Source organism: Harpia harpyja, chromosome Z (assembly GCF_026419915.1).
Source record: "Harpia harpyja isolate bHarHar1 chromosome Z, bHarHar1 primary haplotype, whole genome shotgun sequence".
Classification (NCBI taxonomy): domain Eukaryota; kingdom Metazoa; phylum Chordata; class Aves; order Accipitriformes; family Accipitridae; genus Harpia; species Harpia harpyja.
The window spans coordinates 69,492,564-69,516,591 of NC_068969.1; positions in this window are offsets into that span (position 1 = coordinate 69,492,564).

Sequence of the window (24,028 nt, forward strand, 5' to 3'; positions counted from 1 at the left end):
AATGTAAAATTATTTGCTTCCAGTTGACCATCATTTGAAAAGCATTCTTCTATTAATATTTTTTAGCCTTGTTAATTTCACATGCATATTTTGCCCATTATATTTTATGGACCTTCCAGTTTTCATTAGGATATGACACCTATTTTTCAAAAGCAAGTCTTTCCTCCTGGCAGATGCTCCTTAATGTCAAAGCTTCTTGCATGTTTGTTTTCTCATTTAATTTTGGCATTCAGTTTATGTAGGCTTCTAATAGAGAATTTTTTTGTAACAAACTCCAAGCCACTTTTTACACTGCTTCTTTTAGAGTGGTGGTGTTTTTTTAGTTTGTGTGGTTCGGTTTTGAGTAACTCATGCTTATGTAGGTCTCTTTCTTGAAATTGAATGTCTGTGTGCTGGATTTGCTTGGCCTACTGTCTCTACTATAGTGTTAAATTTAACTGTACTGAGCAGTTTGCCCTCTAATCTCTCATTTTAGACTCCATGTGTCTAGTCAAAAGAAAAAACAGAATGGTGTCTTTGATTGTAGTCAGTCATTAAATCCCAAATTTTATTTCTACATCCTATCTTAATGTGGCATTGATCCTGTCTTTTTGTGGACAGCTGAAATCTCTCAATATTAATACCCCCCTACTCCAAATTTCCAGCTGGTAAATTGTTCCTGAACACTATTTTTGTCTTGAGCAATGATCAGTATTACAGACTTACTATTATATTTTTAATATTACAGTAGGAGTTTCTCTTCCAGTAGACCATTTTTATGCTGTTACTTTACGTAATCCTTTAAATACAGAGCTGCTCCCAGTATGTGCTACTTCACTGTTCCCATACAGTTGCTAGCCAGGCACCACTCTCTGTCCTTCCAATTACTCTCCTTCCATCAGATCAGTGACACACCTATTATATCAGGGTAGTTGTTTGATGCCAAGCACTCTAGTGTCCTATTTTACTTTTAGGATACCAGAATTCATGTCGTTCAGCACTAGTAAGTTTTACTTTCATCTGCTCACTCAACACTGCATGCCCCAGTCAGCTGGCATTTAGGTATCTAATTTGCCTACCTTATTTATTGTAATTGTTATTTTATTTTCCTCCTGGCCTTTTCAGAAACACATTAAATGTTAGTCATACACGCTTCAGTCCTGTCAACTCAAACCAGATGCTCTTCTGTGACTGTCAATTTTTCTCAACCAGCAGTTGTCTGTGACCTTTTTAAATTTGAGTTGTAACACTCTGGTTCCATTAGAATTAAGGTGTAACCTTTCGTTCCATATCAGATCTTCTTTCCATAGGGTTCAAGAATTTCTGACATGCCTGAATCTTTCCTCCTTGCATGATTATCTCTTCCATGCACGAGAGTCCAGATCTCTAACTACATCCTAAACCTCTCATGTACAACTGGTAGTATTTCAAATGATGAAGGTCCTTAGCTTCAGCCTTCTTCATAGCATCTTGAGGTAAACCTCCAGAACATCCCTCCTACACTGGCACCATATGTACCTGTGACTAGTAGCTTTTATTCTACATCCCAAGTGTGCCATTGTGAGAGACTGAAAGAGTTAATGTCTCAAACATTGTGGTCGGGCAAGTTCTGCCTAACAACCAACCCTGCATAACAATGAACCCCGCGGAGGACCTGCCAGAGGGTGTGAAGTTCCCTGTTCTGACACGCTGAGCAGGGCAGCTCACCGTGCATGGCCAAAGATCAAACAACAGTCATTCCTGCAGGGAGGGAGAAGTTGCTCCCCAAACGACCCCCAAGCCTACCGACCCATTTCCCAAATGTTCTGGAAGCACAAACCATGCATGACACCTAATTAGTCTAATGAGTTCGAGTGCCCACCTGAAGGAGAGGCAAGGAGACAATAAAAGGACACGAACTAAAGCTTCACATGTTTGTGCACCCTCTGGAACTGGACCCCTCGGCTGGACCTGGGGCAGGTGAAATCTTTCTCTTTTCCTTTTTCTCTCTCTGTCTTGCTCCCTCTTTCTCTCTCATTTTCCAGAGTCCCTGCACCTCATCCCTTTAGACATAAAACCGCTGACTAAGCCTGGGACTAGGAGTGGATCCAGCCACTCCTGGGCTCCTCTCTGAGAAGGAGTCTAGAAAGCAAGGGGATCTGCTCTGAACCTTGTGACTCAACAGGAGGGATCTCCTTATTTTCTTCCCTGAATTGATATACATGTGGTTACCATGGGTTACATGGTTTATTGAGGTAGTTCCATGGCAAGTCCTGTTGTGAGAAACCCCGCCACCTACTGTTAATGCCTTCCAAGTTCAGGCTGATTCTGCCATAAATAAAATGTTTAACTGATTGTTTGGTGTTGTTTCACCTTAATTTAGCCCAAGGGAATTCTGAACTCACCACAGCCCCTCCCTGGTCTGTCCAGCACGGGTTGTGACACTCATCCACGTAACTCATAAGGTGCACAACCTTCACATTCAGCAGGCAAGTTACAACAGTCCTTAGAGCTCAGTCCTCAGACTCAATTGATATACTTAACAATAGAAATTCTCCAACTACTGCCACTTCTATTTAAGATCTCAAATGTTTGTTCCAATTTTATTGGGAAGCTTCCATCCACTTTTATGTTTTGGAGAAGATCAGTGTAAAAGGCAAGCTGATCTGAGCTCTTTTTAGCTTTATAGCTGAACAAACTGTTCCCTGATTGCCCAGCTGTTGCCCTTTTTCCTTACCTTGGGCAATCTCTTTCACCTTGAGACACAACTTGAAACAGCCTTGCCAGGACTATTCACATTGTCCTATGGCTCTCATGGGAGTCACTGACTCTGAAAGGCTACTCCGAGTAGCCTCACCTGCCTCAGTGATCCCTAGACATTCACCCAGAACACACAGCCACTTCCTGCTCCTCACACCACTCTTACACCCCTCCCAGTTTTCCTTCCTTCCAGGAGCCAACACCTCTTCTTCTTTCTCTTCGTCCTCCTGCTGTTCCCAAAGAAAACCACCACAAATGTTTTTTGATAACCCTGCTCACTGCATTATATATATAAAGCTACAAACAATAGTTTACAAGTAGTTTTGTACATCACTCTGTTACATGTACAGTAACCCGGTTACTGTAAATGAAAGCTTAATAGTTATTCCAGGTATCCCTTTGTCATCCTAATGAACAATGTTACTCCAAGAAGGGAATATGCATTTACACATCTGTAATTTCTCCAAAGGTTAAAAAAAAAAAAATCAGAAAATAAGAAAATCTTCAGTTTGGTCAGTCATCAATATCTTTATAACTATTTCCAGAAAACAGAGCCTGTAATGTGTAGCTTCTGCCATGATTTTTTTCTCTTAAAATATATTTCTAGCCATATATCTGCCAGTCGCAAGAAAAGAAAAAAAATTATTGCTTTTCAGGTCCTGATTAAATCTGTCAGCTTTGCTTAACAACTTCTGAATTATCCAGGCAAAGCATGATTTGCCATTTTACTAGCATATATCATATGACTTTTTTATTTGTACTATTCAAAGATCTATAGGGGGTTTTTTCCTCCATGACTTTCTACTTTAGATGCATCTCTTTAACAATCTTGTTTCTCAGAAAATATTTCAACGGAAAGAAGAGACAACAAATAAAACAGTAAAGCATTCAGAAAATCACTGTTATAATTTGTCTAAAAATAAAAGAAGAAATTCTAGAAATAATAGATGTTTTTTTCTTGCTAGGATATTTCTGAAAGAACACTTTAAAGCATGCACAAATTGGACTAATACTCCCCAACTCTCATCACACAAGGGCATGCTACTAGAAATTTCTTTACTATTTCATTGAAAACAACTTGATTGCTGAGTATTAAAATGTAACTATAAACCTTTAAAATGTAATTAAAACCAAAACTGTCTAGGCTGCAGGAAATGCGGGAAAACTATGAGTAACTCCTCTGCTCCTGTATGGTAAATCTGAGTAGAAGATGGTGTCTTAATTATTTTCTTAAAAGTCACAAAAGTATTGTCACAGAATTCCAATCCAATGTACCTATTAAAATTTGTTTGCTCTGAAATATTGTAAAATGCAAGGGCTGAACAGAGTGGAAAAGAGAAGTGGAGATGGACAAGAGAACAACCTGCAAAGTGTCATGCAATTAGAATAATTTGCCAGAGGAGATCAGTGGAAATTAGTGGCAAAAAAATGTGCAAATCACGTCCACATTTAGGTTTCATTTGCTCCCATAAAAATATTGGCTCATTTTATTACATTTAGTAGATTCACTTAGATGGAAGTAAGATCGAGCAAAATTCCTGAAGGCCTGTCACTAATTGAGATATCCATGACACTGTATCTCCTATAGACAACTGTTCAGTTCTTACTTTCAATGACTAGACACAATGACACCCCCAATAAATAACCTGCATTGCCACCTCCACATTTAGATGTATATTAAAGCCTGACCCAAATGGTATAAAAATGGCTTTAAAATTAAAAAGCATTAGGCCTAAATTCCACTTAGATACAAATTAACTTGACCTCTCAATACAAATTGCAAGATTGTGTCTAATAGAATTCTCATACAGTGTATCAGTGTTCTTTTAAATTGTTAGACAGTTATGTTGCCCAGGTATCAGCATTATTTTGTGAGAAATCTGTTCAACAAAAGTACTGGATTTTAAGGATAAAACCTTGTCCAAACTGTATGTTCAACTGAATTGAAAGGTCCCCTGTAGTAAAAGAATTACTTTGAGATCTTTTTATCAGTATGATGTCTATTACAGATATATATTAAACTATTTGTGATCATAATTCTACAGGTGGCAGCAAGACCATAGATTAACCTTATTAGAATCTTCAAAACTTCAGGCAAGGTGACGGAAATGAGGAACTATTTTTGATTGAAAGAAGTGATTGTATGCTAATAGGATAATGACAGAAGTAGCCAAAGTATTAGCATTGCTAATGCTCTAAAGCAATGGTCTATTATTTCTCCTTAAACACCAAATACTTCACAAGATGGCATACTATAATTATTGTTAAACAGTTAATTTAAGTAATAGTAACCAGATCAATATAGAGGAGATTCAGCATGATAATGACATTCAAGCTCTCCCTTTAAATAACACTGGGATCCTTGTTAAAAATAAAAGTCAGTCATAATTTATATTTAACAAAAAGCAGTCAATCAGGAGTTACTGTCTCAATCAGGTACTGTAAAAAAGGTATGTGACTGTGATGTCACAAGTTTATTTATTTATATACATAAACTGATATATGGATATATTTAGTGATATTATTCATATATATGTATGCTATTAATATATTAATTACATAATTTAATTTCATTGCATTTTATTATAGTATTATATGCATATGAATATTATATTTGTATTGTTTTGTTTATATTATATAAGTGTGAGCATATTTACTATAGTTATGTATACATATGCTTGCTCAGATATATGCATGGATTAGGTAACTGGATGAGACTAAGATCCTGGTAAAATATGCAGCTGGGAAAACCACAGGTTTCTTTATTAGTATTAGTGTTAGTGTTAGTGTTAGTGTTAGTATTATTACTACTGCTGCTGCTGCTGCTGTTGCTGCTAGTACTATTTATTTTAAATGAAGCCTTGATTCCCTGAAGTCATCAGGCAACAATATCTCTGACAGATGTGTACAGTCATTCACTAAGAGGGCCTATATTTTCCAAAGTAGGGTTCATAATCCTTTAAAAGAATATATATTCAAGTAAAATCTGAAAGAAACAATCCGAAACCTTTTATCTAAATGTTACTTGCCAGCTGCAGTCTCCAAAAGGTACTTTTTCACATTGGTCATGCTAATAAAAACAGATGGATTTTTGTCCTTTCAGGAGCCTGTTATAAAGGTCTGCAGCTTTGAGAGGTAAAGGTCAATTTGTCTTTATCTGAAATGATGGAGAAACATCTATAATGTTCCTTTACCAATAAACCTCTAACAGAACAATAGTAGTGCTTCCTACATCGGCTGACCAACTACCACTAATCTCAATCTTACCATTCCTTCAAAGTTTTATACCCTCAAAATTACTACTGATACTTTTTTTTTCAAACAGACTTCTGTGAAAGCTGTGGTTTTGAAAATACAAGGCATTTACTTATAGTCTTAAACACAAATTTAAAAATGCAAATTATTGAATGTCTTGACTAAGATTCTCTAGGTGTTTCCATGTCTTCTAATTAAGGTTTTTAACTAACACCTGTTTTCAAATTTATAAAATTTAGTAACTTCAAAAAGTTTGTACTTTTATAAATTAAAATATAAATTTATGCATTTATATGTATAAATAAATTTACAGGTATGCATTTAAATATAATTGTATGTTAAATACTTATATTTTATATTGTATTTATTGATATTATATTACAATTGTTACATTATAAAATTATATATCATATAATTATAATAAGTGTATAAATATAATTTTATAAATACAACTATAAATACATAAATATATAAATAAAATAAAATTATTAAATTCAGTAAGTTTAATAATTCTAAGTTATTCACTTAAACTGTTTTGTTTCCTTTACAGTAAGGAAAGACACAAATAGCCAGAGGATTTTGCTATTGACAGTCTGTGATGGTGGGTTTACTCCTCTTTTTTCCTCTTCTTATTTTCCTTTGGTCCCAGTATTACTTTTCCTGTCCTATTACTGGAAAAAGTGTGTGAAAAGGAAGAGACAGAAGGATTACAACTGTAAACAAAGGCCAGAAGAATTGATTTAATTTTAATTTTCAAAATTAACTTTGAAATTTCAAGGGCTTTTTAAAATTTGCTTTCAAATCAAAAAGCTTGTAGCTAAAAAACCCTATATTTAAAAAGATCTGGTCAGTCACACTTTTTTCCCTGCATATATTTTCTGATACAATTAACTGATGTTTATGCATCCTCAGGACACATTCCTTTAGTCCTATATTTGAAAAAAAGAACTTCTTTATTTTGAAAAATATCATCATTTGTGTTGTCCATTACACCACTTCCATCTTGCCAGGACATAAATCTATAAACTAGATGCCTTGTACTTGGAGCCTGATATTTATAAAGCTTGAAGGTGAACTATTTCCCTAGTATTCTGCAGGTTAGTGGAGGAACTTGAAGTATCCATTATCAACTCTCATACAAGAGAATATTTGGATCCAGAGGATCTTAAAGAGTTCATTCTGTATGAAAGGGGGTGGGGGGTGGGGTGGAATGATTGCTGGAGGTGACTTATTGATATGTCCCCCTCTTAAGAGAAGGTAAATCTCCAGGGTGGCATGCAGTGGATATGCAAGAAATCTGTTCCATAATAATTCCCTAAGCAACATAACCTGCAACCTTAGATGTTAGCAACACCAGGGGATCTTGGTGTGCTGACTCTAAGAGAAGCAACGTGGAGGGTGGAGCGGAGTGGAGACACCACAGCCAGGCTCGGTGATATCATCGCAGGAATAGGGAACTGGAACTACTGGAACAAGAATGGAAGGTCCCTACATTGAATCCATTGAAGCAAGGAGGTGAAATAATGGGGGTACTGTCAATGCTATTGTCTTCTGATTTATATCAGAAGTGCCCAGTTCTGGAGTAGTGACATGCTAAATTATGTTCTCTGGGTGAACTTTGCTCATTATAATCTCATTATAATACCAAAATACACATCCATCCCAAAAGGCACCTGCCTTCAAGGTGTGACTACCCCTCACTGAGCATGTGCTCTGAATTTTCTCTAGCATATACCTTTAAAAGTAAAGCGAGAAGATTTTACACCATTCATAATAAAGGTATACATGACTAGAGTCACTCAAGCTCCACCTAAAAATAGGAAAATATAAAAGGGCTTAAGAGAGGAGGAATATTAGGGAAGATACCATCATAGACAAGTCAGGAGGACATCGCTGACTTCTGGGATCAGTCGATGGGCTGAACCTCTCTCCCCCCCCATAGGGATGCCTATTGGGTAAGATTCGAACCCTCGGTTATACTGAGTGCTTCCCTGGGAAACTTAGAAATCTCCATAGAGTTTTTCCATAATTTAATGTGCTTGTAGTCGACTGTATTATTATTTGCATGTGCTCTGCAGACAGTATATTTATCACAGGCAATCCAAAAGAACCTGTACTCTTGCTTTAATAAACTGTACTATCATTAAAATCTAGCCATGATTGTTCATTGAATGTGACAAAATTCCTTAAGTCTGACCATGATAGTTCATTGCATGAGACTAAATTGAAAGTACAGTGCACTATTAGTGCATCCGTAATCATGATAATTCAATATATTGAACACGACTGGACTTATAGTGCTGAATTGGGCATCACCTGGAAACTAAACCAAGCCACCCACAGCCCCTCTGATATCTGAGGACAAGCTGGAATGCAAGGGGGTTTATTTTCTGCCAAACTTCATTATGGTTAATGCAAAGGCGGGGTAGGAAAGAATGCAGATTTAGTATTTGTTTAAACAAACAAACAAACAAACAAACAAAACAAAACAAAAGCCTATCTAATAAATTTCACAAGACTTCATCAACCAGGCATTTAACTCTGGTATTTGTCAAAAGTCTGATCACACCTAGTCCTCACCAAGATTATTGAAGAGTGGTAGTTACTGTTAGTAATTGCCTGACATCCTTCCTCTGGCATCCAGATACCTATCTACTCAGGTACCTACTAAGTCTTTTTTGAGAGACTTGACAGCAAGGTTTCTGGCAGCATGAGGTCTGAGAGCAATATAATTTTAAAATCTCTGTCTTGAAGCAAACAGCAGACAAAAGAAATTACTCATATGCTCCACCCTTTACTTCATTAGGTTGAAAGAGAGGAAAACACCAACATGTAGTGGTCATACACGAAGCACTGACTGAAAAGGCTCTGAGCAAACATTCATAAATAGCACCTGCTTATCAGTTATGGGATGTGTGTAAGAACAATAATTTCAAGGAGAATTTTTCTTTCATATTTATCCATGAGTCACTTTCTTTTTATACCTTTTTCTTCCCCAGAAAAAAAAGTGGTTAGAAAATTCAAGCATGGTCATGGAGATTTCTTTTTATGATTTCTACTTCCATCACATAGTTTCCAGCACATAAATATATGGGAGCTCTGATGGCAAAATATCAGCTCAGAATATTATTTGATTCATTCACATCAAAATTCAGAGCCACAACGACATACTGCTCATAGATTTTTTTTGTGCTTCTATCTTTACCTGTTATCAGTACTATGAATACAACTAAGGAAAACTTTCAGTGTTAATTATTAAAAGCATAAATTTGCAAGGAGGTGGTGCTCAAATCTATGCTTAGTCCTGCTCCCAGGAAACTCCATTGCAAAAATAGTATTTCCCTGAATGACAGCAGGTTGAAGCCTTAAAGTGCTATCACTTTTGGCCATATAACTGCAGCAGTTACAGAAAGCTAAGGTGTATTCATCTGGAAATCTTTAATGCACAGTATACAATCAATCTTCTCACATCTGATTTAGGAGTTGAATGAGGCAGATTAGAATAGTATTCCTTCTACTATACTTTACATGTAGTCTACTGAATGACCTATGAGTTTATGTGCCATCTGAGCTGATAATACTCTTTAGCTTGTTATTGATATGCTTTGCTTTTGAATAAATGTTTTTTCAAAGCTGTGGAATAGCTTTTTCTTCATATAAGATGTTTAAGAAATGAGGAAGAAAGAAAGAGTATCAGGTTCATGTATAAACAGTTTAGTGAAAATTACTTTAAATTGCAACATCAATCCAAATAAGAGTTTTGTAATGTTCTTATTCCTAGCCTCTGCGAGTGAGTGATTTGCTGTGTCACTTGTGTATGCAGCTGGGCAAAATTTATCATACTTGCTTTCCCAAAAAATTCATGAGAGCAAAGTATGTTCACAAAAGTATTCTCTAGTCTCATAGAAGGAATAATGTGACTTCAGCCATATATAATAGTAGCATAATGCCATCATACAATTCAGGCAACTGATGGCTTATATCAGGGTACTGAGTTCAGGTGCATTTTTATTTTAGCAGAGGAGAAAATGGAATTCCAGATTTTACTTAAATATAGTAAAGTTTTCAGTTTTAATATATCCTGAAATAAGAAAAATACCTAAAATGGAGCTGGAAGTTTGCACTAGAAGCGTATAGTCAATTCCTAAAATAACTGTACACTAATGCATATTAAAAGATACTTAATGCTCTATAACAGGCCATGTTTTCTATTTATGATTTTAATGTCTGTCTTGTTATAGAACCATAGAATCATAGAATCATTTAGGTTGGAAAAGACCTTCAAGACCATCGAGTCCAACCATCATCCATGCCCACTAAACCATGTTATGGAGTACCCCATCTACGCGCTTTTTGAATACCTCCAGGGATGGTGACTCAACCACTTCCCTGGGCAGCCTGTTCCAGTGTCTGACAACCCTCTCAGTAAAAAAATTTTTCCTAATATCCAACCTAAACCTCCCTTGCTGCAACTTGAGGCCATTTCCTCTCATCCTATGTCCAACCACCTGACAGACGAGACCAGCACCCACCTCACTACAACCCCCCTTCAGGTAGTTGTAGAGAGCTATAAGGTCTCCCCTCAGCCTCCTCTTCTCTAAACTAAACAGCCCCAGTTCCCTCAGCCGCTTCTCATAAGACTTGTGTTCCAGGCCCCTCACCAGCTTGGTTGCCCTTCTCTGGACACGTTCCAGCAACTCAATGTCTTTCCTGTAGCAAGGGGCCCAAAGCTGAACACAGTACTCGAGGTGCGGCCTCACCAGTGCCCAGTACAGGGGAACAACCACCTCCCTGTTCCTGCTGGCCACACTGTTCCTGATACAGGCTAGGATGCGATTGGCCTTCTTGGCCACCTGGGCACACTGCTGGCTCATATTCAGCTGGCTGTCAACCAGCACCCCCAGGTCTTTCGCTGCCAGGCAGCTTTCCAGCCACTCTTCCCCAAGCCTGTAGCGCTGCATGGGGTTGCTGTGACTGAAGTGCAGGACCTGGAACTTGGCGTTGTTGAACTTCAGACGATTGGCCTCAGCCCATAGATCCAGCCTGTCCAGATCTCTTTGTAGAGCCTTCCTACCCTTAAGCAGATCGACTCTGCCTCCCAACTTGGTGTCGTCTGTAAACTTGCAGAGGGTGCACTCAATCTTCTTGTCCAAATCATTGATAAAGATATTAAACAGAATGGGGCCCAACACCGAGCCCTGTGGAACACCACTTGTGACCTGCCGCCAACTGGATTTAACTCCATTCACCACAACCCTCTGGGCTTGTCCATCCATCCAGTTTCTCACCCAGCAAAGAGTACACTTGTCCAAGCCATGAGATGCCAGCTTCTCAAGGAGTATGCCATGAGAGACAGTGTCAAAGGCCTTGCTGAACTCAAGGTAGATAACATCTACAGGCTTTCCTTCATCCACTAGGCAGGTCACCTGGTCATAGAAGGAGATCGGCTTGGTCAAGCAGGACTTGCCTTTCGTAAACCCATGCTGACTGGGCCTGATACCCTGCTTGTCCTGGACTTGCCACGTGAGTGCTCTCAAGACAAACTGTTCCATAATCTTCCCCGGTACCGAGGTCAGGCTGACAAGCCTGTAGTTCCCCGCATCCTCCCTCCAACCTTCCTTGTAAATGGGCGTCACATTGGCAAGCCTCCAGTCCTCTGGGACCTCCCCTGTTGACCAGGATCACTGATAGATGATGGACGGTGGCTTGGCAAGCACCTCTGCCAGTTCCCTCAGTAGTCTTGGATGGGTTCCATAGGTTTGTGAGTGTCCAGACGGTGTAATATGCCACTAACTATTTCCTCCTGGATTAAGGGGGGTATATTCTGCTCTTCATCCTCACCTTCAAGCTCAGAGGGCGGAGTACCCTGAGGATAACTGGTCTCCCTATTAAAGACTGAGGCAAAGAAGGCATTAAGTACCTCAGCCTTTTCCTCATCACTGGTTGCTACGTTCCCTTCTGTATCCATTAAAGGATAGATATTCTCCTTGGGATTCTTTTTACTGTTAACATATTTGTAAAAACATTTTTTGTTGTCCCTTATGACAGTGGCCAGATTTTGTTCTATCTGAGCTTTTGCCTTTCTAAGTTCCTCTCTGTATGACCTAACAAGATCCCTGTACTCCTTCCAGGTTTCCTGCCCTTTCTTCCAGGGATGATAAACTCTCCTTTTTTTCTTGAGTCCTAGCAAAAACTCCCTGTTCAGCCAGGCCGGTCATTTCCCTCGGCGGTTCGACTTGCAGCACGTGGGAATAGCCTGGTCCTGATCCATTAAGATTTCCTTCTTAAAGAATGTCCATCCCTCCTGGACCCCTTTGCCCTTCAGGACCGTCTCCCAAGGGACACTCTCAACCAGTGCCTTGAAGAGGCCAAAGTTTGCCCTCCGGAAGTCCATAGCAGTGGTTTTGCTGACCGCCTTCCTTGCCTCACCAACAATTGAGAATTCTATCATTTCATGGTTACTAAGCCTGAGACGGCCTCTGACCATCACACCTCCCACCAGTCCTTCCCTGTTCGTAAACAGTAGATCTAGCAAGGCTCCTCCCCTGGTTGGCTCACCTACCAGCTGTGTCAGGAAGTTATCTTCCACACACTCCAGGAACCTCCTAGATTGTTTACTCACTGCTGTGTTGTATTTCCAGCAGACCTCTGGAAAGTTGAAGTCCCCCACAAGAACAAGGGCACACGATTCTGAGACTACTGCCAGCTGCTCGTAGAATGATTCATCCATCTCTTCAACCTGGTTGGGTGGTTTATAACAGACTCCCAGCACAATATCTGCCTTATTGACCTTCCCTCTCATCCTCACCCATAAGCACTCCACCTTGTCATCACAGTTGTGTAGCTCTGTACAGTCAAAACATTCCCTAACATAGAAAGCCACCCCACCACCTCTTCTACCTTGCCTATCCCTTCTGAAGAGCTTATAGCCATCCATTGCAGCACTCCAGTCATGGGAGTCATCCCACCATGTTTCCGTGATGGCGACTAAGTCATATCTATCCCACTGCACAATGGCTTCAGCTCCTCCTGTTTATTGCCCATGCTGCGTACATTGGCATAGATTCATTTCAGCTGACCTATCGAATCCACCCCTAACATTAGCATGCTGCCCCCGGGCTCATCTGTGGTGCACCTAGTTCAAAGCCCTCTCTATAAGCCCCGCCATGTCACGAGCGAGGATTCTTTTACCCCTTTGAGATAGCTGGAAACCATCTGACGCTAGCAAGCGCGGTGCTGTGTAAACCTGCCCATGATCAAAACCCCAAAATTCCACTGAATCGTGGCACCAGCCTCTGAGCCACGTATTAACCAGGTGTGTTTTCCTGTTCCTTTCAGTGTATTTCCCTGCCACCGAAAGGATTGAGGAAAACACTACCTGTGCTCCCGGTCCTTCCTCTAATCGTCCCAGTGCCCTGAAGTCCCCTTTGATTGCCTTTGGATTTCTCTCTGTAATCTCATCACTGCCAACCTTCACAACCAGCAATGGGTAATAATCAGAGATCTGAACCAGACCAGAGAGTACCCTGGTAATGTCTTTTACTCAGGCCCCAGGGAGGCCCCAGGGAGTCACACTTCCTTGTGTGATGGGTCAGGTCTGCATACTGGGCCCTCTGTCCCCCTCAGAAGGGAGTCGCCCATGACAATTACCCTCCTTTTTCTTTTTTCAGAGGATATGAGAATGTGTGGGGCTGCCTGACTGAGCCTAGGCACCTCCCTAGATAGGGCTTCATCTACACCCTGATCTTCATTGACCTGGTGTCACGGTCCACTCGGTGGACTTGTGATGGTTCGTTTGCTAAGATCTCGAAAGTGCAAAATTAAGGTGACCAACACCAAAGGGGATAGCAATAATCACACAGTAAAACTTTATTGTATTGCCTGTGAAGAGGCACGCGATAGTTAGAGATGGGTGAAAGAAAGGAGAAAAGTAAAGTTAAGTTTAGAGAGAGGAGAAAGAGAAGTTATAGCTACCACCGCTGATCTCAAGACGCCCTAACGGTCCCGGGTCCAGCTAATGCTGCGTCGTCAATCGTCGTGGTCCTTGGTGGGGAAGCTTCAAATTTCCATTGTTCAGAAGTCATTTTTTATGCTTAGTAACACACCTTGCTCCACCTCTGCCTCAGGAGTCTCCGCCCTTCTCGAGCAAGGCTATCACGCAGGCGCAGGGTCAGTGTCCGAGGCGTGGTAAGTCTTGGAGGTGGGTAGCCTTCGCCCAGGAGGTGTGTTTTGGTATTATAATGAAGCAAAGTTCGTCTAAAGTTCATGATTTCTTCATCGATGTTATGGCAACAGTTGCAATCCATCCTTTTTGACAGTCTAACGGCTCTAGCCAGGTACCTTCTAGGAGCCTTGTACCGCACATTCCGTTCTTGGGATCGGCCACTGTGCTCCACACAGGCTGTTGTCAGGTAACGTACTGTTCATGTTCCTGATGACAATGTTGAGACAATGCTGATTTTCTGACCGACTCCTACACCTGGTCCTAAAGTTCCAGTGGCCCATACCTGTTGCGTATGGGCAACTGGGAAGGTGAGGGAGACCGGGAGGGGACTCGCCTGCCTCCCCGAGCAGGGACCTGTATCCATTCTCCATCTCTTAGGTCCCCTCCTGCCTGGTGGCAAGAGGGCAGGGGAACCTTCGCTTCTTGTGGAGCCTCCATCTGCTGCCTCTGTCTCAGGGATGGTAGGTGTGGGTCCACCAATCTATCTCCCTCTCACACTCCCTGATACTCCTCAACTGAGGAGATTGAAGTAGACAGACGCCTGTAAAATTGAAAACAGACGACAGACGACCCTTTATTGCTAAAACACACACATACTTATAGTCACATATTCTGCAAAGTCACTGTACATGCGCACAAGCATAAATTATGATTGGTTATATCAACACTGTACACGCCCATAAACATAGGACATAACTGGTTATACCAACTAAAACATGTGAAACTTGTCTCAGTCTAATTCGTCAAGATAAACTGAAGAATTGAGGTTCTTTGTGCCAAGTTCCCTTTATCGTGGAATGCGCACCTGTGTTCTTCTAATTGGCATCTTTCTTTTTTTGTCTTCTTGTTTATTCTGTTCAAGGTCTTCTAAAGGCGTCTGGAATGCTCTTGTGACCTTTAGCTAAATATGTGTCCACAATTCCCCCTTTTTTGTTTTTCGACAACACCTGCTGTATTGCCCTTTGCAAAAACCTATGAACACAGTTAATTAAACACGGCAAAAGCAACATTATACCTAATAAAATACATAAGAATAAAAGACTGTTCAGGTAATGCCAATGACACGCAAAAAGAGGTTTGATTAATAGCTTTAGCCAGTGTCACCCAAACTTTCTTACTGTCCCACGGTGTTAAATGATGTGGATCAATCACCGGTGTCACTGTCATGCTGCTTACTACAGTCAGTGTGTTCCATATCAATCTCAGCATAAGGTTTCGTCCATTTAGTTGGAATCCACTTTGGCCCATTTTCTGTAATGACACAAGCATAACCTCGGCCCCACGTTATTACTTTAAAAGGTCCCTCCCATTGCTGACGCTCAATATTTTTAACCCAGACTTTCCACCCATTATCAATATTTTGAATCCCACTATTCATTGTTTGAAAATGCCGAACTACAGGGGGAACAGCTGACTCTCCATGCAGGGTCAAAAAACTCATCACATATACTGCTTTCCTGAGTCTATTTGAAGGAAGTTCTCCTAATTCCCCCGTTTGTTTTTTTTTCCAAAAAATCTTTTAATACTTTATGAGTACGTTCGATTATAGCTTGACCTGTGGGAGAATGAGGAATGCCGGTAATATGAGTAACTCCCCATTGCTGAAAACATTCCTGGGTCCATTGTGCTATAAAACATGGTCCATTATCTGTTTTTATCTGGGCCGGGACACCCATTACTGCAAATGCTTGTCGTAAGTGTGTTTGTAGATGTCGACTTGTTTCGCCCGCAAGTGCTGTGGCCCATATCATCAAGGAATATGTATCAACAGAAACATGAACATAACACAATTTTCCAAAAGCTGGTACATGAGTCACATCAGTCTGCCACAATTGCAAGGATTGCAGACCCCTAGGATTTACAGCGCCATCTCTGTGCCCAGATAATTTCTGGCACTCAGCACAGGATTGAATGATGGCTTTGGCATCTGCTATGGAAATTTGAAACTGTTTGGCTAATACTTTCGCTGGTTGGTGGAAAAAACTATGAGCTCCACATGCCTGTAGAAGTTTATTGGGGGGTGGCCCAGTCCATACAGGATTAGCTAGTAAATCAACTCGTTTATTCCCTTCTGTGATCCATCCAGGCAAACTGGTGTGACTTCGCACGTGCATTATATAATAACACTTTGTCCGTTGGTTTAACAGAAATAGCAACATCTTAAATTTTTCAAACAATGTGATGTTATCAATTTCTTTCAAATAAGCCCATCTCAAGCATTTTACTACACCTACCACGTATAAAGAATCAGCAATAATATTGACCTCAACATCCTGCCACTTTTTAAATACTTCTATTACAGCTTGAAGTTCCACCACTTGGGGGGAGCCTTCACATGTGACAATATGTGATTTTTCCATACCTGACCTTCTTTCCAAACTACTACTGCCTTTCCTGTTTTTCCACTGCCATCCGTAAATACTGTAGGACCATCAGTAGGTAACTCTGCACACAATTCTTTTTCTTCTAGTTGTATATTTTGTAGCAAGGTGAACATTTTGTCTGCAGAAAGATGAATATCTTTCCTTCGAAATCTGCAAAAGCAATCTGTAAAGTTAGGCTATTCTGTAGACATCATTGTAAATATCCTTGAGTCAAAGGAACGACAATCGTGTGTGGTTCTTGTCCACAAATCTCAATAATCCCACGTCTCCTCTTTATAATTAATTCTGAAATCATTTCAGTTCGAGAAAATATGGCGTTTTGGGTCCGGTGAGCTAAAAAGATCCATTCTATTATTAACAAGTCTTTGTGACTCCCCTCCCATTGATATATGATCCTGAGGGGTTGTTTTTCTTGGTTTAAAATGCTAAGATTAATGTCAAGATTTTCTTTAATCCTAAAAGCCTGACTCTGGGATATTATATCTGCTATCTGTTGTAATATTTGTTTACCTTGAGGGGTCAATTGTTGAGGTGCCATTAAGGTAGTGTCGCCTCATAACATTTCAAATAAAGGGGTCAGAAGCTCATTATCTATTCCCAACAGTGTTCGAACACAATTGATTGTCCCCAGTAATTTTTGCACATCATTCAATGTTTCAATCTTGTCTGTAATTTCCAGGTTTTGTGGAACTATAGTTTTTTCTAAAATCTTCCAGCCTAAATATTTCCATGGTTGCAATTTTTGTAGCTTTTCTGGTGCTATTTTTAAACCAAAATCAGACAATTGTGTAGTCAATTCTTTGAGCTTTTCAGATAACTGTCTTTTCCCTGCTATCAAGATATCATCCATATAGTGATAAATAATCAAGTCTGGATTTTGTTGTCTAAACCCTTTTAGAGCTTGAGATACATAGGATTGGCATATGGTTGGAGAATTTTTCATTCCTTGTGGCAGAACTACCCAATGATAACGTTCCATGGGTTCCTGTTTGTTTATGGTTGGGATAGAAAAGGCAAATTTTTCCGCATCTTTCGGGTCTAAATATATTGTAAAGAAACAATCCTTTAAATCAATAATGAAAATGTTCCGTCGTTGTGGAATCTTAGTAGGCGTGGGTAACCCTAATTGAAGGGCTCCCATATTTTCCATTACTTCATTTATTTTTCTTAAATCATGCAACAGTCTCCATTTCCCAGATTTTTTTGGAATGACAAAAACTGGTGTATTCCAAGGGCTCATGGTATTCACCAAGTGCCCTTGTTCCAATTGCTCCTGTACTAACTGTTTCAAGATGGTGACCTTAGAATTCAGTCAGCGGCCATTGATCTACCCAAACTGGTTCCTCTGTTTTCCATTTCAGTTTTAGGCATGGTCGCCCATCAATGGCCATGCCACAAAATTGTCTGCTGTACTAAACACACATCCTATTTGAATTAATGCATCCCTGCCTATCAGGTTCATAGGGATATTGGTTACATAAGGTTTGATATAAGAAACTGAATTTTGACAAATCAATTGAATCATATATTTGCTTTGTCGAGTTTTTGATAATCCTCCCACACTGAACAGTTTCAAATCCCTCTCAGAAAGCTCCCAAGTAACAGGCCAGTCCTCCCATGACAGAACCTTTACATCTGCTCCAGTATCCACTAATGCTTGTAATTTTATTTTTTCTGGCCTGTTCTTTGCATTTTGTAACTCTACTGATATACTAGGTTTTGTTTTATTGATCTCCATTGACCACATAATTTGAGCTTCTAATCCCGTAGATCCAAATCTTGCATTGACACGCTGTTGATTAACCTTACATGGTACATTTGCTTTAAAAGGACTAGCTGTGCAAATCTGCTTCCTTCCTGTATCGATACTGGTGGAGACGGCGTCCAAATCATAGCATAAATGCAACCTGTGTAGTCCGCATCAATGCTGGGAAGCACAAAAATTCCTTGTAATGTTATACTAGACCATCCCAACAACAGGGCACTAAGCCCATTACCTAATGGTCCTTGTGCGTTTACTGGCACATGGTGTACCTGAGAGTTCCATAGCAGAATGGTTTCTATTGTTGAGACATCCACTCCAGCACTTCCAGCTGTTCGGGCTGGCGATTCTGCCAGACATCCTTCTTGGCGCCGTTCTGGGATCCTTTCGGAGCTGTTGGGGTCATCGCACTGCTCCTCGCACTCTTCTTGTAGTTTCCCGGCGATGGGGTACCTTGAGGTGACAGAGCTACACCTTCATTTGTGAAACGAGATCTACATTGGTTAGCATAATGTCTCCCTTTATGACAACGAGGGCATATATTAGGCCCAAATTCCACTTTGTTTCACCCTTCTTTACACTGAAATTGCAAATGTCCCGGTTGTCCACATTTATAGCATTTCTTAACATTTTTTGTATCCATTAGCATGGCTACAGCAAAAGCATTGGCCATTAATGTAGTTTTATGCTCCAAAGACCCAGCTTTGTTACAGGCCTCTATCATATCTACTAGCATCACTCTTCCTGGCATCGATTGTAGTATTTTTTTACAGTCTGCAATTGCATTTTCCACGGCCAATTTTATTATCAATGCTTCTTTGGCATCAGCATTATCTATTTGCTTTTCAATAGCATCTCGCAGATAATCAATAAAGGACATATAAGGTTCCATATTACCCTGCCTTATACTTGTAAATGATTGTCCTGGCTTTCCAGCTTCAGGCAAGGTTACCATTGCCTTCAGAGCTAAGGAACCTAATTCTTGTAATGCTTCCACCAGTAGCCTTGCTTGCCTATTAACATCTGCAAAGTCACCAGTCCCCATCATTTGTGCAGCAGTGATCATATACCGCGGATCTCCTTCTGGGCGGTCCAAATTTCTTAGTGCCGCTAAATCACATAATTCTGCCCATTTCACCTTCCATAATAGACGCTGAGTCAGGGTTAAAATCATTGTAGCCAATTGTGTACAGCCAAAGCCCGTTAAAATTTGGCCAGAAAATATATTCTCCAATAATGCCTGACTAAACGGAGCAGAAAGTCCATTAGCCATTACTGTTTTCCGTACTTCTTTTATTAAATCCCAGTTGAAAGGTTGCCACACATTTGGGGCATTCTGCCTGACTGTAACTGGAAAAGCCACAGGATTTAGACCTTCGGTTAACATTTTATCATTTATGTCCTTCCATCGCTTTTTTATAACTTCTCCTGGGGATGTATCTGCCTCATAGGGAGGTGCAGAGGGGATAGGTCTCTGCTCGAGAGACAGGTTACTTAAAGGTTGTTCGTTGCCTCCATTAATGACATCTCCCTCGGTGTTTAATTCCTCATCACTGTCCGAATTATTTACCACCTCACCACACACACTTTTCTTTTTTTCCGGGGTATCTTCAATTGAAATTTTTACAGTGGCAGCCACCTCCTTTTCTGCCTTAAGGGCTTTCAACGTTTCCAGCACCAATCTCCACGTAGCGGAGATTTTCTGAGCCTTCACGTCCCCACGCGATACAAAGTCCCAAATTACTTTTCCCATTTCTTCCCAATTTTTAACTTCAAAGACTTCTACATTTGAAGTGGGGGCACCATGGTCCTTAAGCCACTTCAGCATCATACGTAAAGTATTTGAATCATACTTAATCCCTTTCACGGAGAGGATATGCGAAAGCATTCGTACAATTGCCCCTTCTTCCACAGACATCTGGGCACCCATTTTAAGCCTTCTAGCCGCTCACCTTACTTCCAAATGAGCAGGGTGATTGATCTCCCGGGAGAAGGTTGTCTGCTCAGTCCAGCTGGCTAGACGATCTTTCGGCTAGAGTCTCTGGACGCACTTCCAGCAATTCCAGCGTTTTGTCGGCCCGCAATCACGTCAGGGTCACCATTTGAGGAGATTGAAGTAGATGGACGCCTGTAAAGTTGAAAACAGACGACAGACGACCCTTTATTGCTAAAACACACACATACTTATAGTCACATATTCTGCAAAGTCACTGTACATGCGCACAAGCATAAATTATGATTGGTTATATCAGCACTGTACACGCCCATAAACATAGGACATAATTGGTTATACCAACTAAAACATGCGAAACTTGTCTCAGTCTAATTGGTCAAGATAAACTGCCGAATTGAGGTTCTTTGTGCCAAGTTCCCTTTATCGTGGAATGCGCACCTGTGTTCTTCTAATTGGCATCTTTCTTTTTTTGTCTTCTTGTTTATTCTGTTCAAGGTCTTCTAAAGGCGTCTGGAATGCTCTTACGACTGTTAGCTAAATATGTGTCCACACTCAACCTTTCCACTTCCTCCTTCAGTTCTGCCACCAGGCTGAGCAGATCATCCACCTGGTCACACCTCACACAAGAAGTGTCCCTGCTGCCCTCTGGCATCAGTGACAGACTCAGGCACTCCCTGCAGCCAGAGACCCGGACAGCTGCACGTGTACATGGGAGCTCTGTCTGCGTTGCCACATTTTTCCTAACAATGGCTTTCACCCGAGTGGCAACCATACCTGGGTCTCCCTCCGGGCCAACGTCCACGGCTTGAGCAGCCTTCTCCAGCTGGGAAGGGGGGGGGGGGGGGGGGCTGCGCCCTACCTGCACGAAATGCCGCACGAACTGCTGTGCAAACTGCCGCGCCACGCCCTTTCTGACGCGCCATGCTGCTGGTCGCTGGCGGTCCTCAGGGCCGTTCAAATCTCCCGCGGTTGCCCCTGGCAACGCCCACAACGCCCAACGTCAGCCTCTCTCGTGAGAGCCACCGGCTCCGGACGGGTCCCTCCGCTCTGCCCCGGACGAGTCCCTCCGCTCTTCCCCGGGGCTCCTGGGCCTCGGGAACCTCCCAGTCCGCCTCAGTCTAGCGCTTAGCCGCCCACTTACCCTTGCCTCTGCTGGCCTCGCCGCTGACTGTTGTGACTCACCGCTTGACTGTTGTGTGTCCAAATCAAAAGCTGACTCTTAATAAGGTCCACATAACTAAGTTTCTAATAAGTTTCTAATATAATACAAATAATTTATGAGTATTCACAAGTCACTTCACTCCTATATGACTGTTTCTACATCTTTTAACTGAAGTAATAATACTTGCCTAGTGAAAATATAATTTACCAGGAATGATATTTGCATCCTTTATTTTGAATCTGTCAAAGAAAAAATGCAGTAAAAAAAAAAATTACAATTTAATTTTAATTAATAGATTGCATGTTTGAAAGATCATTATCAAAAATTGAAGAATTTTGTTAAATACCTCAGCAAAAAATTAAATAAATAGTTCAATGAATACAGCATGCATTATTTGGACAGAGGAATATTCCTGGCTAACCTTTTAGAATCAATTATTCATCAGAATTTTAGACACCTTATGGAAAATTCCAGCTCTTATGCCATGTATTTTTAGTGGACTGCAAGCTTTGTACAAAATAAAACCGTATTACAATGCTTGAAACTAAAAGGAGCACAACATCAAATGACATCTATCAGTCTTTCTTAACTATTTATCATATGTTCTACTGATGAAGATGCATTGTTTGCAGCTCAAAGAAACAGAAGTATCAGAATACAAAGATGAATATTACCTTCATGTTAATTTAAAAATACATTGAAGAATGAAGGAAAACAAAGGTTTCTTTTAGCTGCCTTAGTATCTTCACTTCATTTGAAAACTCATAGACAAGAATAATTATTAGCATTCAGATCAAGTCAAAACTTGATTAATAGTGGTTGAATACCAAACACATGCCATGTTCTCTTAAATGTAAATCTTTAATAGATTTCACCTTTTATACAAGACTTTGAAGGATACGTTATTTATTAACACTGAAGCACAAAAACATGCTCATTAAATTATCTAATACTTATTCTATGAGGTACTACAGAGACTTTCTTAGACTATAGCAAACTATAACATAAGCTCATCACAAATCATACTGTTTATTACATAGTGCAAAATTTCCACCAATTTTAATGAGATGTTCATGTAATATGAATACATCTCTAGATGAAGGTGGATGCCTGTAAAAACATTAACACTTTGTAGACACAATATATTTGTTATCATAACGATAAGAGTTGAAATACTGTCTAAGCAGGGCTTGGTAATTAGATAAATAAAATACAATACACTTATCTTTGTTACCTCTGATTTTACAAATATAAATTCAGAAATGTTCAAGGAAAATTTTTTTTTATTAGTATGGATTCAAAATCTTTATTTCTAAGGACATATTGAATTGTATCATTATTGAATCTCATGAAAGTACAAAATTAGGTTACAGAACTAATTTTCCATTTTTACCGTTACTATTTTAAAGGTCTGCTGCAAATAAACAAACTGTGGAATTTCTAGCAACAATAAAAAAGTTATTTTCTAAATACATTATTGAGTAAATATATACCTATGGAGGCAGCGGGATCTATGTATATATTTTTGTGTTTTCATTGCTGAAATTTGAAGTGTATGGCCTGAACCTTGATGATACTTAATAAACTTATCAACTGTCAACAATCTTAACAGCCCCCTTTTTTTTAACAAATACAGATTTTTGCCATCTTTGGTAATGGTAGGAGTAATAGGTGCTAAAAAAGTAAAAGGGAGAGCCACATTTTCCTAATGGGTAGAAAAGAATTATCATCTGAAACTTCTGCAAAATATTTTTTAAAGTGACAATAATAGGCATATTTGGGATAAATGGAAATCATTATCTATGGAAAAATACCATTATCATAACAGGAGAGAGACAGAAATGGTTTAATTGATATAATTATGCATTAAAAATACCATCCCAGTGATTCCACTGCTTGAAAGGGAAGAAATATTAACAGACATCATCACCGATCAGGGTTTGGCCCTGAAGTATCTTAAGACATATTTCATGAAGATGGGACACATCAAAGTTCAATTGGGTTTTGAGCCATTAAAGTGCCATTACCATAATGACAGAGAAAGTTAAAGTTCAAGTGACTGTCTTGTAGAACCACATACATAAATCTCTGTTGTAGACTTTTCTTATTCTGTATTTTAAAATACATCTATCTCTTGAGGAAGCCAATTACAGTCTCTGGCAACAGTCGTCTTCATTTTTTCTTCATAGTAATGCACTAGCTGTTTTCTAATGAATAGCCTGAAATGCACAGAACAGTTTGTCACACTTCTAAATAGTAATGTATCCATATAATAGCTTCTTTAGCCCATTTGGTCTGTAGAAGGTAAAGGCCTAACTCACATCATACTGCATTAGGTTTTGACAGGAAGGATATTATTTGTAGTGCTGGTCATAGCTGAATATGTATCTTTCAGGAAATTCGAAGATCACAAAATTTATTTGCTTGGTTTTTCACAATATTTTTTAAAAAATAATTTTACATTACACTTTAAAATATTGCAATAAAAAAAATTAGAATAACATAAAATTAAGAATGCCAACTATTAAATTTCTTGTGAATTTCCAACTAAAAATTCATCAAAAATTAC